At 47.5% G+C, this 16,581-nt stretch overlaps 16 non-coding genes across 16 annotated transcripts; all 16 read left to right on the forward strand.

The window, feature by feature from the left end:
• Positions 1-860: 860 nt before the first annotated feature.
• On the forward strand, positions 861-942 carry trnal-uag (transfer RNA leucine (anticodon UAG)). The gene has a single exon. It is a non-coding gene; the product is annotated as a tRNA-Leu (tRNA).
• A 1,337-nt stretch (positions 943-2,279) lies between these two features.
• Positions 2,280-2,361, forward strand: trnal-uag (transfer RNA leucine (anticodon UAG)). Its single transcript has one exon. It is a non-coding gene; the product is annotated as a tRNA-Leu (tRNA).
• Positions 2,362-3,698: 1,337 nt separating this feature from the next.
• trnal-uag (transfer RNA leucine (anticodon UAG)) lies at positions 3,699-3,780 on the forward strand. Its single transcript has one exon. It is a non-coding gene; the product is annotated as a tRNA-Leu (tRNA).
• Positions 3,781-5,581: 1,801 nt separating this feature from the next.
• trnal-uag (transfer RNA leucine (anticodon UAG)) lies at positions 5,582-5,663 on the forward strand. Its single transcript has one exon. It is a non-coding gene; the product is annotated as a tRNA-Leu (tRNA).
• Positions 5,664-6,991: 1,328 nt separating this feature from the next.
• Positions 6,992-7,073, forward strand: trnal-uag (transfer RNA leucine (anticodon UAG)). The gene has a single exon. It is a non-coding gene; the product is annotated as a tRNA-Leu (tRNA).
• Positions 7,074-7,928: 855 nt separating this feature from the next.
• Positions 7,929-8,010, forward strand: trnal-uag (transfer RNA leucine (anticodon UAG)). Its single transcript has one exon. It is a non-coding gene; the product is annotated as a tRNA-Leu (tRNA).
• An 864-nt stretch (positions 8,011-8,874) lies between these two features.
• Positions 8,875-8,956, forward strand: trnal-aag (transfer RNA leucine (anticodon AAG)). The gene has a single exon. It is a non-coding gene; the product is annotated as a tRNA-Leu (tRNA).
• A 391-nt stretch (positions 8,957-9,347) lies between these two features.
• Positions 9,348-9,429, forward strand: trnal-uag (transfer RNA leucine (anticodon UAG)). The gene has a single exon. It is a non-coding gene; the product is annotated as a tRNA-Leu (tRNA).
• Positions 9,430-10,277: 848 nt separating this feature from the next.
• trnal-uag (transfer RNA leucine (anticodon UAG)) lies at positions 10,278-10,359 on the forward strand. Its single transcript has one exon. It is a non-coding gene; the product is annotated as a tRNA-Leu (tRNA).
• A 391-nt stretch (positions 10,360-10,750) lies between these two features.
• On the forward strand, positions 10,751-10,832 carry trnal-uag (transfer RNA leucine (anticodon UAG)). Its single transcript has one exon. It is a non-coding gene; the product is annotated as a tRNA-Leu (tRNA).
• Positions 10,833-11,223: 391 nt separating this feature from the next.
• On the forward strand, positions 11,224-11,305 carry trnal-uag (transfer RNA leucine (anticodon UAG)). The gene has a single exon. It is a non-coding gene; the product is annotated as a tRNA-Leu (tRNA).
• Positions 11,306-11,697: 392 nt separating this feature from the next.
• Positions 11,698-11,779, forward strand: trnal-uag (transfer RNA leucine (anticodon UAG)). The gene has a single exon. It is a non-coding gene; the product is annotated as a tRNA-Leu (tRNA).
• A 1,334-nt stretch (positions 11,780-13,113) lies between these two features.
• Positions 13,114-13,196, forward strand: trnal-uag (transfer RNA leucine (anticodon UAG)). The gene has a single exon. It is a non-coding gene; the product is annotated as a tRNA-Leu (tRNA).
• Positions 13,197-14,060: 864 nt separating this feature from the next.
• Positions 14,061-14,142, forward strand: trnal-uag (transfer RNA leucine (anticodon UAG)). The gene has a single exon. It is a non-coding gene; the product is annotated as a tRNA-Leu (tRNA).
• An 865-nt stretch (positions 14,143-15,007) lies between these two features.
• Positions 15,008-15,089, forward strand: trnal-uag (transfer RNA leucine (anticodon UAG)). Its single transcript has one exon. It is a non-coding gene; the product is annotated as a tRNA-Leu (tRNA).
• Positions 15,090-16,423: 1,334 nt separating this feature from the next.
• Positions 16,424-16,506, forward strand: trnal-uag (transfer RNA leucine (anticodon UAG)). Its single transcript has one exon. It is a non-coding gene; the product is annotated as a tRNA-Leu (tRNA).
• The last annotated feature ends 75 nt before the right edge of the window (positions 16,507-16,581 follow it).

Genomic DNA, 16,581 nt, shown 5'->3' on the forward strand with positions numbered 1-16,581 from the left:
ATCTTTTTGGAAGACTGCTGTGGCTGTGCAAAGTGATGCTGCGTGAACGTCCAAATTCAGCCGCTTTAACATTCCTTGCTTTTTAGCCTAGTCGGTGCTGAAAGCTTTTCACAGCCTCTGCTCCTTTCTTACTGATGCACCGTGTTGAAGCAGGGACACCAATAGTTTACAATCACAGTGAAGTTACTTCAAAACAGGAAAATCACTTGAATAAAATAACAGTGGAAAGCAATTAGTAGGCAAAAGGATGGAAACAGACAGATTTACTCATTGAAAAGGGCTTAGTGTGGTAGCGTTGCCTCTACTTCCGGAAGGTGGAAGGCGAAAAAAGGAATGGAAAGAAACTTTTCCACCGGTCGTACCGAGCCGGAGAGCGTAGGCACACAGGGTATCGTGGCCGAGTGGTCCAAGGCGCTGTATTAAGGCTCTAGTCCCTTCGGGTGCGTGGGTTCGAATCCCACCGCTGCCAGTACATCTTTCTGGAAGACTGCTGTGGCTGCGCAAAGTGATGCTGCATGAACGTCCAAATTCAGCCGCTTTTACATTCCTTGCTTTTTAGTCAAGTCGGTGCTGAAAGCCTTTCACGGCCTCTGCTCCTTTCTTACAGATGCAACGTGTTGAAGCAGGGACATCAATAGTTTACAATCACAGTGAAGTTACTTCAGAACAGGAAAATCACTTGAATAAAATAACAGTGGAAAGCAAATAGTAGGCAAAAGGATGGAAACAGACAGATTTACTTATTGAAAAGGGCTTAGTGTGGTAGCGTTGCCTCTACTTCCGGAAGGTGGAAGGCGAAAAAAGGAATGGAAAGAAACTTTTCCACCGGTCGCAGCGAGCCGATTAGCACAGGAGCACAGGGTAGCGTGGCCGAGCGGTCCAAGGCGCTGGATTTAGGCTCCAGTCTCTTCGGGGGCGTGGGTTCGAATCCCACCGCTGCCAATAGATCTTTTTGGAAGACTGCTGTGGCTGTGCAAAGTGATGCTGCGTGAACGTCCAAATTCAGCCGCTTTAACATTCCTTGCTTTTTAGCCTAGTCAGTGCTGAAAGCCTTTCACATCCTCTGCTCCTTTCTTACAGATGCACCGTGTTGAAGCAGGGACACCAATAGTTTACAATCACAGTGAAGTTACTTCAAAACAGGAAAATCACTTGAATAAAATAACAGTGGAAAGCAATTAGTAGGCAAAAGGATGGAAACAGACAGATTTACTCATTGAAAAGGGCTTAGTGTGGTAGCATTGCCTCTACTTCCGGAAGGTGGAAGGCGAAAAAAGGAATGGAAAGAAACTTTTCCACCGGTCGTACCGAGCCGGAGAGCGTAGGCACACAGGGTATCGTGGCCGAGTGGTCCAAGGCGCTGTATTAAGGCTCTAGTCTCTTCGGGTGCATGGGTTCGAATCCCACTGCTTTCAGTACATCTTTCTGGAAGACTGCTGTGGCTGCGCAAAGTGATGCTGCATGAACGTCCAAATTCAGCCGCTTTTACATTCCTTGCTTTTTAGTCAAGTCGGTGCTGAAAGCCTTTTACGGCCTCTGCTCCTTTCTTACAGATGCAACGTGTTGAAGCAGGGACATCAATAGTTTACAATCAAAGTGAAGTTACTTCAAAACAGGAAAATCACTTGAATAAAATAACAGTGGAAAGCAAATAGTAGGCAAAAGGATGGAAACAGACAGATTTACTCATTGAAAAGGGCTTAGTGTGGTAGCGTTGCCTCTACTTCCGGAAGGTGGAAGGCGAAAAAAGGAATGGAAAGAAACTTTTCCACCGGTCGTACCGAGCCGGAGAGCGTAGGCACACAGGGTATCGTGGCCGAGTGGTCCAAGGCGCTGTATTAAGGCTCTAGTCCCTTCGGGTGCGTGGGTTCGAATCCCACCGCTGCCAGTACATCTTTCTGGAAGACTGCTGTGGCTGCGCAAAGTGATGCTGCATGAACGTCCAAATTCAGCCGCTTTTACATTCCTTGCTTTTTAGTCAAGTCGGTGCTGAAAGCCTTTCACGGCCTCTGCTCCTTTCTTACAGATGCAACGTGTTGAAGCAGGGACATCAATAGTTTACAATCACAGTGAAGTTACTTCAGAACAGGAAAATCACTTGAATAAAATAACAGTGGAAAGCAAATAGTAGGCAAAAGGATGGAAACAGACAGATTTACTTATTGAAAAGGGCTTAGTGTGGTAGCGTTGCCTCTACTTCCGGAAGGTGGAAGGCGAAAAAAGGAATGGAAAGAAACTTTTCCACCGGTCGCAGCGAGCCGATTAGCACAGGAGCACAGGGTAGCGTGGCCGAGCGGTCCAAGGCGCTGGATTTAGGCTCCAGTCTCTTCGGGGGCGTGGGTTCGAATCCCACCGCTGCCAATAGATCTTTTTGGAAGACTGCTGTGGCTGTGCAAAGTGATGCTGCGTGAACGTCCAAATTCAGCCGCTTTAACATTCCTTGCTTTTTAGCCTAGTCAGTGCTGAAAGCCTTTCACATCCTCTGCTCCTTTCTTACAGATGCACCGTGTTGAAGCAGGGACACCAATAGTTTACAATCACAGTGAAGTTACTTCAAAACAGGAAAATCACTTGAATAAAATAACAGTGGAAAGCAATTAGTAGGCAAAAGGATGGAAACAGACAGATTTACTCATTGAAAAGGGCTTAGTGTGGTAGCGTTGCCTCTACTTCCGGAAGGTGGAAGGCGAAAAAAGGAATGGAAAGAAACTTTTCCACCGGTCGTACCGAGCCGGAGAGCGTAGGCACACAGGGTATCGTGGCCGAGTGGTCCAAGGCGCTGTATTAAGGCTCTAGTCTCTTCGGGTGCATGGGTTCGAATCCCACTGCTTTCAGTACATCTTTCTGGAAGACTGCTGTGGCTGCGCAAAGTGATGCTGCATGAACGTCCAAATTCAGCCGCTTTTACATTCCTTGCTTTTTAGTCAAGTCGGTGCTGAAAGCCTTTTACGGCCTCTGCTCCTTTCTTACAGATGCAACGTGTTGAAGCAGGGACATCAATAGTTTACAATCAAAGTGAAGTTACTTCAAAACAGGAAAATCACTTGAATAAAATAACAGTGGAAAGCAAATAGTAGGCAAAAGGATGGAAACAGACAGATTTACTCATTGAAAAGGGCTTAGTGTGGTAGCGTTGCCTCTACTTCCGGAAGGTGGAAGGCGACAAAAGGAATGGAAAGAAACTTTTTCACCGGTCGTAGCGAGCCGGAGAGCGTAGGCACACAGGGTAGCGTGGCCGAGCAGTCCTAGGCGCTGGATTAAGGCTCCAGTCTCTTCGGGGGTGTGGGTTAGAATCCCACCGCTGCCAGTACATCTTTTTGGAAGACTGCTGTGGCTGCGCAAAGTGATGCTGCATGTACGTCCAAATTCAGCCGCTTTTACATTCCTTGCTTTTTAGCCAAGTCGGTGCTGAAAGCCTGTCACGGCCTCTGCTCCTTTCTTACAGATGCACCGTATTGAAGCAGGGACACCAATAGTTTACAATCACAGTAAAGTTACTTCAAAACAGGAAAATCACTTGAATCAAATAACAGTGGAAAGCAATTAGTAGGCAAAAGGTTGGAAACAGACAGTTTTACTCATTGAAAAGGGCTTAGTGTGGTAGCGTTGCCTCTATTTCCGGAATGTGGTAGGCGAAAAAAGCAATGGAAAGAAACTTTTCCACCGGTCGTAGCGAGCCAGTTAGCGCAGGAGCACAGGGTAGCGTGGCCGAGTGGTCCAAGGTGCTGGATTTAGGCTCCAGTCTCTTCGGGGGCGTGGGTTCGAATCCCACCGCTGCCAATAGATCTTTTTGGAAGACTGCTGTGGCTGTGCAAAGTGATGCTGCGTGAACGTCCAAATTCAGCCGCTTTAACATTCCTTGCTTTTTAGCCTAGTCGGTGCTGAAAGCCTTTCACGGCCTCTGCTCCTTTCCTACAGATGCACCGTGTTGAAGCAGGGACACCAATAGTTTACAATCACAGTGAAGTTACTTCAAAACAGGAAAATCACTTGAATAAAATAACAGTGGAAAGCAAATAGTAGGCAAAAGGATGGAAACAGACAGATTTACTTATTGAAAAGGGCTTAGTGTGGTAGCGTTGCCTCTACTTCCGGAAGGTGGAAGGCGAAAAAAGGAATGGAAAGAAACTTTTTCACCGGTCGTAGCGAGCCGGAGAGCGTAGGCACACAGGGTAGCGTGGCCGAGCAGTCCTAGGTGCTGGATTAAGGCTCCAGTCTCTTCGGGGGTGTGGGTTCGAATCCCACCGCTGCCAGTACATCTTTTTGGAAGGCTGCGCAAAGTGATGCTGCATGAACGTCCAAATTCAGCCGCTTTTACATTCCTTGCTTTTTAGCCAAGTCGGTGCTGAAAGCCTGTCATGGCCTCTGCTCCTTTCTTACAGATGCACCGTATTGAAGCAGGGACACCAATAGTTTACAATCACAGTGAAGTTACTTCAAAACAGGAAAATCACTTGAATCAAATAACGGTGGAAAGCAATTAGTAGGCAAAAGGTTGGAAACAGACAGTTTTACTCATTGAAAAGGGCTTAGTGTGGTAGCGTTGCCTCTATTTCCGGAATGTGGAAGGCGAAAAAAGGAATGGAAAGAAACTTTTCCACCGGTCGTACCGAGCCGGAGAGCGTAGGCACACAGGGTAGCGTGGCCGAGTGGTCCAAGGCGCTGTATTAAGGCTCTAGTCTCTTCGGGTGTGTGGGTTCGAATCTCAGCGCTGCCATTACATTTTTTTGGAAGACTGCTGTGGCTGCGCAAAGTGATGCTGCATGAACGTCCAAATTCAGCTGCTTTTACATTCCTTGCTTTTTAGCCAAGTCGGTGCTGAAAGCCTGTCACGGCCTCTGCTCCTTTCTTACAGATGCAACGTGTTGAAGCAGGGACATCAATAGTTTACAATCAAAGTGAAGTTACTTCAAAACAGGAAAATCACTTGAATAAAATAACAGTGGAAAGCAAATAGTAGGCAAAAGGATGGAAACAGACAGATTTACTCATTGAAAAGGGCTTAGTGTGGTAGCGTTGCCTCTACTTCCGGAAGGTGGAAGGCGACAAAAGGAATGGAAAGAAACTTTTTCACCGGTCGTAGCGAGCCGGAGAGCGTAGGCACACAGGGTAGCGTGGCCGAGCAGTCCTAGGCGCTGGATTAAGGCTCCAGTCTCTTCGGGGGTGTGGGTTAGAATCCCACCGCTGCCAGTACATCTTTTTGGAAGACTGCTGTGGCTGCGCAAAGTGATGCTGCATGTACGTCCAAATTCAGCCGCTTTTACATTCCTTGCTTTTTAGCCAAGTCGGTGCTGAAAGCCTGTCACGGCCTCTGCTCCTTTCTTACAGATGCACCGTATTGAAGCAGGGACACCAATAGTTTACAATCACAGTAAAGTTACTTCAAAACAGGAAAATCACTTGAATCAAATAACAGTGGAAAGCAATTAGTAGGCAAAAGGTTGGAAACAGACAGTTTTACTCATTGAAAAGGGCTTAGTGTGGTAGCGTTGCCTCTATTTCCGGAATGTGGTAGGCGAAAAAAGCAATGGAAAGAAACTTTTCCACCGGTCGTAGCGAGCCAGTTAGCGCAGGAGCACAGGGTAGCGTGGCCGAGTGGTCCAAGGCGCTGGATTTAGGCTCCAGTCTCTTCGGGGGCGTGGGTTCGAATCCCACCGCTGCCAATAGATCTTTTTGGAAGACTGCTGTGGCTGTGCAAAGTGATGCTGCGTGAACGTCCAAATTCAGCCGCTTTAACATTCCTTGCTTTTTAGCCTAGTCGGTGCTGAAAGCCTTTCACGGCCTCTGCTCCTTTCCTACAGATGCACCGTGTTGAAGCAGGGACACCAATAGTTTACAATCACAGTGAAGTTACTTCAAAACAGGAAAATCACTTGAATAAAATAACAGTGGAAAGCAAATAGTAGGCAAAAGGATGGAAACAGACAGATTTACTTATTGAAAAGGGCTTAGTGTGGTAGCGTTGCCTCTACTTCCGGAAGGTGGAAGGCGAAAAAAGGAATGGAAAGAAACTTTTTCACCGGTCGTAGCGAGCCGGAGAGCGTAGGCACACAGGGTAGCGTGGCCGAGCAGTCCTAGGTGCTGGATTAAGGCTCCAGTCTCTTCGGGGGTGTGGGTTCGAATCCCACCGCTGCCAGTACATCTTTTTGGAAGGCTGCGCAAAGTGATGCTGCATGAACGTCCAAATTCAGCCGCTTTTACATTCCTTGCTTTTTAGCCAAGTCGGTGCTGAAAGCCTGTCATGGCCTCTACTCCTTTCTTACAGATGCACCGTATTGAAGCAGGGACACCAATAGTTTACAATCACAGTGAAGTTACTTCAAAACAGGAAAATCACTTGAATCAAATAACGGTGGAAAGCAATTAGTAGGCAAAAGGTTGGAAACAGACAGTTTTACTCATTGAAAAGGGCTTAGTGTGGTAGCGTTGCCTCTATTTCCGGAATGTGGAAGGCGAAAAAAGGAATGGAAAGAAACTTTTCCACCGGTCGTACCGAGCCGGAGAGCGTAGGCACACAGGGTAGCGTGGCCGAGTGGTCCAAGGCGCTGTATTAAGGCTCTAGTCTCTTCGGGTGTGTGGGTTCGAATCTCAGCGCTGCCATTACATTTTTTTGGAAGACTGCTGTGGCTGCGCAAAGTGATGCTGCATGAACGTCCAAATTCAGCTGCTTTTACATTCCTTGCTTTTTAGCCAAGTCGGTGCTGAAAGCCTGTCACGGCCTCTGCTCCTTTCTTACAGATGCACCGTATTGAAGCAGGGACACCAATAGTTTACAATCACAGTAAAGTTACTTCAAAACAGGAAAATCACTTGAATCAAATAACAGTGGAAAGCAATTAGTAGGCAAAAGGTTGGAAACAGACAGTTTTACTCATTGAAAAGGGCTTAGTGTGGTAGCGTTGCCTCTATTTCCGGAATGTGGTAGGCGAAAAAAGCAATGGAAAGAAACTTTTCCACCGGTCGTAGCGAGCCAGTTAGCGCAGGAGCACAGGGTAGCGTGGCCGAGTGGTCCAAGGCGCTGGATTTAGGCTCCAGTCTCTTCGGGGGTGTGGTTTCGAATCCCACCGCTGCCAATAGATCTTTTTGGAAGACTGCTGTGGCTGTGCAAAGTGATGCTGCGTGAACGTCCAAATTCAGCCGCTTTAACATTCCTTGCTTTTTAGCCTAGTCGGTGCTGAAAGCCTTTCACGGCCTCTGCTCCTTTCCTACAGATGCACCGTGTTGAAGCAGGGACACCAATAGTTTACAATCACAGTGAAGTTACTTCAAAACAGGAAAATCACTTGAATAAAATAACAGTGGAAAGCAAATAGTAGGCAAAAGGATGGAAACAGACAGATTTACTTATTGAAAAGGGCTTAGTGTGGTAGCGTTGCCTCTACTTCCGGAAGGTGGAAGGCGAAAAAAGGAATGGAAAGAAACTTTTTCACCGGTCGTAGCGAGCCGGAGAGCGTAGGCACACAGGGTAGCGTGGCCGAGCAGTCCTAGGTGCTGGATTAAGGCTCCAGTCTCTTCGGGGGTGTGGGTTCGAATCCCACCGCTGCCAGTACATCTTTTTGGAAGGCTGCGCAAAGTGATGCTGCATGAACGTCCAAATTCAGCCGCTTTTACATTCCTTGCTTTTTAGCCAAGTCGGTGCTGAAAGCCTGTCATGGCCTCTGCTCCTTTCTTACAGATGCACCGTATTGAAGCAGGGACACCAATAGTTTACAATCACAGTGAAGTTACTTCAAGACAGGAAAATCACTTGAATCAAATAACGGTGGAAAGCAATTAGTAGGCAAAAGGTTGGAAACAGACAGTTTTACTCATTGAAAAGGGCTTAGTGTGGTAGCGTTGCCTCTATTTCCGGAATGTGGAAGGCGAAAAAAGGAATGGAAAGAAACTTTTCCACCGGTCGCAGCGAGCCGGTTAGCACAGGAGCACAGGGTAGCGTGGCCGAGCGGTCCAAGGCGCTGGATTTAGGCTCCAGTCTCTTCGGGGGCGTGGGTTCGAATCCCAACGCTGCCAATAGATCTTTTTGGAAGACTGCTGTGGCTGTGCAAAGTGATGCTGCGTGAACGTCCAAATTCAGCCGCTTTAACATTCCTTGCTTTTTAGCCTAGTCGGTGCTGAAAGCCTTTCACAGCCTCTGCTCCTTTCTTACAGATGCACCGTGTTGAAGCAGGGACACCAATAGTTTACAATCACAGTGAAGTTACTTCAAAACAGGAAAATCACTTGAATAAAATAACAGTGGAAAGCAATTAGTAGGCAAAAGGATGGAAACAGACAGATTTACTCATTGAAAAGGGCTTAGTGTGGTAGCGTTGCCTCTACTTCCGGAAGGTGGAAGGCGAAAAAAGGAATGGAAAGAAACTTTTCCACCGGTCGTACCGAGCCGGAGAGCGTAGGCACACAGGGTATCGTGGCCGAGTGGTCCAAGGCGCTGTATTAAGGCTCTAGTCTCTTCGGGTGCATGGGTTCGAATCCCACTGCTGCCAGTACATCTTTCTGGAAGACTGCTGTGGCTGCGCAAAGTGATGCTGCATGAACGTCCAAATTCAGCTGCTTTTACATTCCTTGCTTTTTAGTCAAGTCGGTGCTGAAAGCCTTTTACGGCCTCTGCTCCTTTCTTACAGATGCAACGTGTTGAAGCAGGGACATCAATAGTTTACAATCAAAGTGAAGTTACTTCAAAACAGGAAAATCACTTGAATAAAATAACAGTGGAAAGCAAATAGTAGGCAAAAGGATGGAAACAGACAGATTTACTCATTGAAAAGGGCTTAGTGTGGTAGCGTTGCCTCTACTTCCGGAAGGTGGAAGGCGAAAAAAGGAATGGAAAGAAACTTTTTCACCGGTCGTAGCGAGCCGGAGAGCGCAGGCACACAGGGTAGCGTGGCCGAGTGGTCCAAGGCGCTGGATTAAGGCTCCAGTCTCTTCGGGGGCGTGTGTTCGAATCCCACCGCTGCCAGTACATCTTTTTGGAAGACTGCTGTGGCTGCGCAAAGTGATGCTGCATGAACGTCCAAATTCAGCCACTTTTACATTCCTTGCTTTTTAGTCAAGTCGGTGCTGAAAGCCTTTCACGGCCTCTGCTCCTTTCTTACAGATGCAACGTGTTGAAGCAGGGACACCAATAGTTTACAATCACAGTGAAGTTACTTCAGAACAGGAAAATCACTTGAATCAAATAACAGTGGAAAGCAATTAGTAGGCAAAAGGTTGGAAACAGACAGTTTTACTCATTGAAAAGGGCTTAGTGTGGTAGCGTTGCCTCTATTTCCGGAATGTGGAAGGCGAAAAAAGGAATGGAAAGAAACTTTTCCACCGGTCGTACCGAACCGGTTAGCGCAGGAGCACAGGGTAGCGTGGCCGAGCGGTCAAGGGCGCTGGATTTAGGCTCCAGTCTCTTCGGGGGCGTGGGTTCGAATCCCACCGCTGCCAATAGATCTTTTTGGAAGACTGCTGTGGCTGTGCAAAGTGATGCTGCTTGAACGTCCAAATTCAGCCGCTTTAACATTCCATATTTTTTAGCCTAGTCGGTGCTGAAAGCCTTTCACGGCCTCTGCTCCTTTCTTACAGATGCACCGTGTTGAAGCAGGGACACCAATAGTTTACAATCACAGTGAAGTTACTTCAAAACAGGAAAATCACTTGAATAAAATAACAGTGGAAAGCAAATAGTAGGCAAAAGGATGGAAACAGACAGATTTACTCATTGAAAAGGGCTTAGTGTGGTAGCGTTGCCTCAAGGCGACAAAAGGAATGGAAAGAAACTTTTTCACCGGTCGTAGCGAGCCGGAGAGCGTAGGCACACAGGGTAGCGTGGCGGAGCAGTCCTAGGCGCTGGATTAAGGCTCCAGTCTCTTCGGGGGTGTGGGTTAGAATCCCACCGCTGCCAGTACATCTTTTTGGAAGACTGCTGTGGCTGCGCAAAGTGATGCTGCATGAACATCCAAATTCAGCCGCTTTTACATTCCTTGCTTTTTAGCCAAGTCTGTGCTGAAAGCCTGTCACGGCCTCTGCTCCTTTCTTACAGATGCACCGTATTGAAGCAGGGACACCAATAGTTTACAATCACAGTGAAGTTACTTCAAAACAGGAAAATCACTTGAATCAAATAACAGTGGAAAGCAATTAGTAGGCAAAAGGTTGGAAACAGACAGTTTTACTCATTGAAAAGGGCTTAGTGTGGTAGCGTTGCCTCTATTTCCGGAATGTGGATGGCGAAAAAAGGAATGGAAAGAAACTTTTCCACCGGTCGTAGCGAGCCGGTTAGCACAGGAGCACAGGGTAGCATGGCCGAGCGGTCCAAGGCGCTGGATTTAGGCTCCAGTCTCTTCAGGGGTTTGGGTTCGAATCCCACCGCTGCCAATAGATCTTTTTGGAAGACTGCTGTGGCTGTGCAAAGTGATGCTGCGTGAACGTCCAAATTCAGCCGCTTTAACATTCCTTGCTTTTTAGCCTAGTCGGTGCTGAAAGCCTTTCACAGCCTCTTCTCCTTTCTTACAGATGCACCGTGTTGAAGCAGGGACACCAATAGTTTACAATCACAGTGAAGTTACTTCAAAACAGGAAAATCACTTGAATAAAATAACAGTGGAAAGCAATTAGTAGGCAGAAGGATGGAAACAGCCAGTTTTACTCATTGAAAAGGGCTTAGTGTGGTAGCGTTGCCTCTATTTCCGGAAGGTGGAAGGCGAAAAAAGGAATGGAAAGAAACTTTTCAACCAGTCGTAGCGAGCCGGAGAGTGCAGGCACACAGGGTAGCGTGGCCGAGCGGTCCAAGGCGCTGGATATAGGCTCCAGTCTCTTCTGGGGCGTGAGTTCGAATCCCACCGCTGCCAATAGATCTTTTTGGAAGACTGCTGTGGCTGTGCAAAGTGATGCTGCGTGAACGTCCAAATTCAGCCGCTTTAACATTCCTTGCTTTTTAGCCTAGTCGGTGCTGAAAGCCTTTCACAGCCTCTGCTCCTTTCTTACAGATGCACCGTGTTGAAGCAGGGACACCAATAGTTTACAATCACAGTGAAGTTACTTCAAAACAGGAAAATCACTTGAATAAAATAACAGTGGAAAGCAATTAGTAGGCAGAAGGATGGAAACAGCCAGTTTTACTAATTGAAAAGGGCTTAGTGTGGTAGCGTTGCCTCTATTTCCGGAAGGTGGAAGGCGAAAAAAGGAATGGAAAGAAACTTTTCAAACAGTCGTAGCGAGCCGGAGGGCGCAGGCACACAGGGTAGCGTGGCCGAGCGGTCCAAGGCGCTGGATATAGGCTCCAGTCTCTTCGGGGGTGTGGGTTCGAATCCCACCGCTGCCACTACATCTTTTTGGAAGACTGCTGTGGCTGCGCAAAGTGATGCTGCATGAACGTCCAAATTCAGCCGCTTTTACATTCCTTGCTTTTTAGCCAAGTCGGTGCTGAAAGCCCTTTCATGGCCTCTGCTCCTTTCTTACAGATGCACCGTATTGAAGCAGGGACACCAATTGTTTACAATCACAGTGAAGTTACTTCAAAACAGGAAAATCACTTGAATCAAATAACGGTGGACAGCAATTAGTAGGCAAAAGTTTGGAAACAGACAGTTTTACTCATTGAAAAGGGCTTAGTGTGGTAGCGTTGCCTCTATTTCCGGAATGTGGAAGGCGAAGAAAGGAATGGAAAGAAACTTTTCCACCGGCCGCAGCGAGCCGGTTAGCACAGGAGCACAGGGTAGCGTGGCCGAGCGGTCCAAGGCGCTGGATTTAGGCTCCAGTCTCTTCGGGGGCGTGGGTTCGAATCCCACCGCTGCCAATAGATCTTTTTGGAAGACTGCTGTGGCTGTGCAAAGTGATGCTGCGTGAACGTCCAAATTCAGCCGCTTTAACATTCCTTGCTTTTTAGCCTGATCGGTGCTGAAAGCCTTTCACGGCCTCTGCTCCTTTCTTACAGATGCACCGTGTTGAAGCAGGGACACCAATAGTTTACAATCACAGTGAAGGTACTTCAAAACAGGAAAATCACTTGAATAAAATAACAGTGGAAAGCAATTAGTAGGCAAAAGGATGGAAACAGACAGATTTACTCATTGAAAAGGGCTTAGTGTGGTAGCGTTGCCTCTACTTCCGGAAGGTGGAAGGCGAAAAAAGGAACGGAAAGAAACTTTTCCACCGGTCGTACCGAGCCGGAGAGCGTAGGCACACAGGGTATCGTGGCCGAGTGGTCCAAGGCGCTGTATTAAGGCTCTAGTCTCTTCGGGTGCGTGGGTTCGAATCCCACTGCTGCCAGTACATCTTTCTGGAAGACTGCTGTGGCTGCGCAAAGTGATGCTGCATGAACGTCCAAATTCAGCTGCTTTTACATTCCTTGCTTTTTAGTCAAGTCGGTGCTGAAAGCCTTTCACGGCCTCTGCTCCTTTCTTACAGATGCAACGTGTTGAAGCAGGGACATCAATAGTTTACAATCACAGTGAAGTTACTTCAGAACAGGAACATCACTTGAATCAAATAACAGTGGAAAGCAATTAGTAGGCAAAAGGTTGGAAACAGACAGTTTTACTCATTGAAAAGGGCTTAGTGTGGTAGCGTTGCCTCTATTTCCGGAATGTGGAAGGCGAAAAAAGGAATGGAAAGAAACTTTTTCACCGTTCGTAGCGAGCCGCAGAGCGTAGGCACACAGGGTAGCGTGGCCGAGTGGTCCAAGGCGCTGGATTAAGGCTCCAGTCTCTTTGGGGGCGTGTTAGAATCCCACCGCTGCCAGTACATCTTTTTGGAAGACTGCTGTGGCTGCGCAAAGTGATGCTGCATGAACGTCCAAATTCAGCCGCTTTTACATTCCTTGCTTTTTAGTCAAGTCGGTGCTGAAAGCCTTTCACGGCCTCTGTTCCTTTCTTACAGATGCAACGTGTTGAAGCAGGGACACCAATAGTTTACAATCACAGTGAAGTTACTTCAGAACAGGAAAATCACTTGAATCAAATAACAGTGGAAAGCAATTAGTAGGCAAAAGGTTGGAAACAGACAGTTTTACTCATTGAAAAGGGCTTAGTGTGGTAGCGTTGCCTCTATTTCCGGAATGTGGAAGGCGAAAAAAGGAATGGAAAGAAACTTTTCCACCGGTCGTAGCGAACCGGTTAGCGCAGGAGCACAGGTTAGCGTGGCCGAGCGGTCCAAGGCGCTGGATTTAGGCTCCAGTCTCTTCGGGGGAGTGGGTTTGAATCCCACCGCTGCCAATAGATCTTTTTGGAAGACTGCTGTGGCTGTGCAAAGTGATGCTGCTTGAACGTCCAAATTCAGCCGCTTTAACATTCCTTGCTTTTTAGCCTAGTCGGTGCTGAAAGCCTTTCACGGCCTCTGCTCCTTTCTTACAGATGCACCGTGTGGAAGCAGGGACACCAATAGTTTACAATCACAGTGAAGTTACTTCAAAACAGGAAAATCACTTGAATAAAATAACAGTGGAAAGCAAATAGTAGGCAAAAGGATGGAAACAGACAGATTTACTCATTGAAAAGGGCTTAGTGTGGTAGCGTTGCCTCTTCTTCCGGAAGGTGGAAGGCGACAAAAGGAATGGAAAGAAACTTTTTCACCGGTCGTAGCGAGCCGGAGAGCGTAGGCACACAGGGTAGCGTGGCCGAGCAGTCCTAGACGCTGGATTAAGGCTCCAGTCTCTTCGGGGGTGTGGGTTAGAATCCCACCGCTGCCAGTACATCTTTTTGGAAGACTGCTGTGGCTGCGCAAAGTGATGCTGCATGTACGTCCAAATTCAGCCGCTTTTACATTCCTTGCTTTTTAGCCAAGTCGGTGCTGAAAGCCTGTCACGGCCTCTGCTCCTTTCTTACAGATGTACCGTATTGAAGCAGGGACACCAATAGTTTACAATCACAGTGAAGTTACTTCAAAACAGGAAAATCACTTGAATCAAATAACAGTGGAAAGCAATTAGTAGGCAAAAGGTTGGAAACAAACAGTTTTACTCATTGAAAAGGGCTTAGTGTGGTAGCGTTGCCTCTATTTCCGGAATGTGGAAGGCGAAAAAAGGAATGGAAAGAAACTTTTCCACCGATCGTAGCGAGCCGGTTAGCGCAGGAGCACAGGGTAGCGTGGCCGAGCGGTCCAAGACGCTGGATTTAGGCTCCAGTCTCTTCGGGGGCGTGGTTTCGAATCCCACCGCTGCCAATAGATCTTTTTGGAAGACTGCTGTGGCTGTGCAAAGTGATGCTGTGTGAACGTCCAAATTCAGCCGCTTTAACATTCCTTGCTTTTTAGCCTAGTCGGTCCTGAAAGCCTTTCACAGCCTCTGCTCCTTTCTTACAGATGGACCGTGTTGAAGCAGGGACACCAATAGTTTACAATCACAGTGAAGTTACTTCAAAACAGGAAAATCACTTGAATAAAATAACATTGGAAAGCAATTAGTAGGCAAAAGGATGGAAACAGACAGATTTACTCATTGAAAAGGGCTTAGTGTGGTAGCGTTGCCTCTACTTCCGGAAGGTGAAAGGCGAAAGAAGGAATGGAAAGAAACTTTTCCACCGGTCGTAGTGAGCCGGAGAGCGCAGGCACACAGGGTAGCATGGGCGAGCGGTCCAAGTCGCTGTATTAAGGCTCTAGTCTCTTTGGGTGCGTGGGTTCGAATCCCACTGCTGCCAGTACATCTTTCTGGAAGACTGCTGTGGCTGCGCAAAGTGATGCTGCATGAACGTCCAAATTCAGCTGCTTTTACATTCCTTGCTTTTTAGCCAAGTCGGTGCTGAAAGCCCTTTCATGGCCTCTGCTCCTTTCTTACAGATGCACCGTATTGAAGCAGGGACACCAATAGTTTACAATCACAGTGAAGTTACTTCAAAACAGGAAAATCACTTGAATCAAATAACGGTGGACAGCAATTAGTAGGCAAAAGTTTGGAAACAGACAGTTTTACTCATTGAAAAGGGCTTAGTGTGGTAGCGTTGCCTCTATTTCCGGAATGTGGAAGGCGAAGAAAGGAATGGAAAGAAACTTTTCCACCGGTCGCAGCGAGCCGGTTAGCACAGGAGCACAGGGTAGCGTGGCCGAGCGGTCCAAGGCGCTGGATTTAGGCTCCAGTCTCTTCGGGGGCGTGGGTTCGAATCCCACCGCTGCCAAAAGATCTTTTTGGAAGACTGCTGTGGCTGTGCAAAGTGATGCTGCGTGAACGTCCAAATTCAGCCGCTTTAACATTCCTTGCTTTTTAGCCTGATCGGTGCTGAAAGCCTTTCACGGCCTCTGCTCCTTTCTTACAGATGCACCGTGTTGAAGCAGGGACACCAATAGTTTACAATCACAGTGAAGGTACTTCAAAACAGGAAAATCACTTGAATAAAATAACAGTGGAAAGCAATTAGTAGGCAAAAGGATGGAAACAGACAGATTTACTCATTGAAAAGGGCTTAGTGTGGTAGCGTTGCCTCTACTTCCGGAAGGTGGAAGGCGAAAAAAGGAACGGAAAGAAACTTTTCCACCGGTCGTACCGAGCCGGAGAGCGTAGGCACACAGGGTATCGTGGCCGAGTGGTCCAAGGCGCTGTATTAAGGCTCTAGTCTCTTCGGGTGCGTGGGTTCGAATCCCACTGCTGCCAGTACATCTTTCTGGAAGACTGCTGTGGCTGCGCAAAGTGATGCTGCATGAACGTCCAAATTCAGCTGCTTTTACATTCCTTGCTTTTTAGTCAAGTCGGTGCTGAAAGCCTTTCACGGCCTCTGCTCCTTTCTTACAGATGCAACGTGTTGAAGCAGGGACATCAATAGTTTACAATCACAGTGAAGTTACTTCAGAACAGGAACATCACTTGAATCAAATAACAGTGGAAAGCAATTAGTAGGCAAAAGGTTGGAAACAGACAGTTTTACTCATTGAAAAGGGCTTAGTGTGGTAGCGTTGCCTCTATTTCCGGAATGTGGAAGGCGAAAAAAGGAATGGAAAGAAACTTTTTCACCGTTCGTAGCGAGCCGCAGAGCGTAGGCACACAGGGTAGCGTGGCCGAGTGGTCCAAGGCGCTGGATTAAGGCTCCAGTCTCTTTGGGGGCGTGTTAGAATCCCACCGCTGCCAGTACATCTTTTTGGAAGACTGCTGTGGCTGCGCAAAGTGATGCTGCATGAACGTCCAAATTCAGCCGCTTTTACATTCCTTGCTTTTTAGTCAAGTCGGTGCTGAAAGCCTTTCACGGCCTCTGTTCCTTTCTTACAGATGCAACGTGTTGAAGCAGGGACACCAATAGTTTACAATCACAGTGAAGTTACTTCAGAACAGGAAAATCACTTGAATCAAATAACAGTGGAAAGCAATTAGTAGGCAAAAGGTTGGAAACAGACAGTTTTACTCATTGAAAAGGGCTTAGTGTGGTAGCGTTGCCTCTATTTCCGGAATGTGGAAGGCGAAAAAAGGAATGGAAAGAAACTTTTCCACCGGTCGTAGCGAACCGGTTAGCGCAGGAGCACAGGTTAGCGTGGCCGAGCGGTCCAAGGCGCTGGATTTAGGCTCCAGTCTCTTCGGGGGAGTGGGTTTGAATCCCACCGCTGCCAATAGATCTTTTTGGAAGACTGCTGTGGCTGTGCAAAGTGATGCTGCTTGAACGTCCAAATTCAGCCGCTTTAACA

Source organism: Carassius carassius, chromosome 1 (genome assembly GCF_963082965.1).
Source record: "Carassius carassius chromosome 1, fCarCar2.1, whole genome shotgun sequence".
NCBI lineage: Eukaryota > Metazoa > Chordata > Actinopteri > Cypriniformes > Cyprinidae > Carassius > Carassius carassius.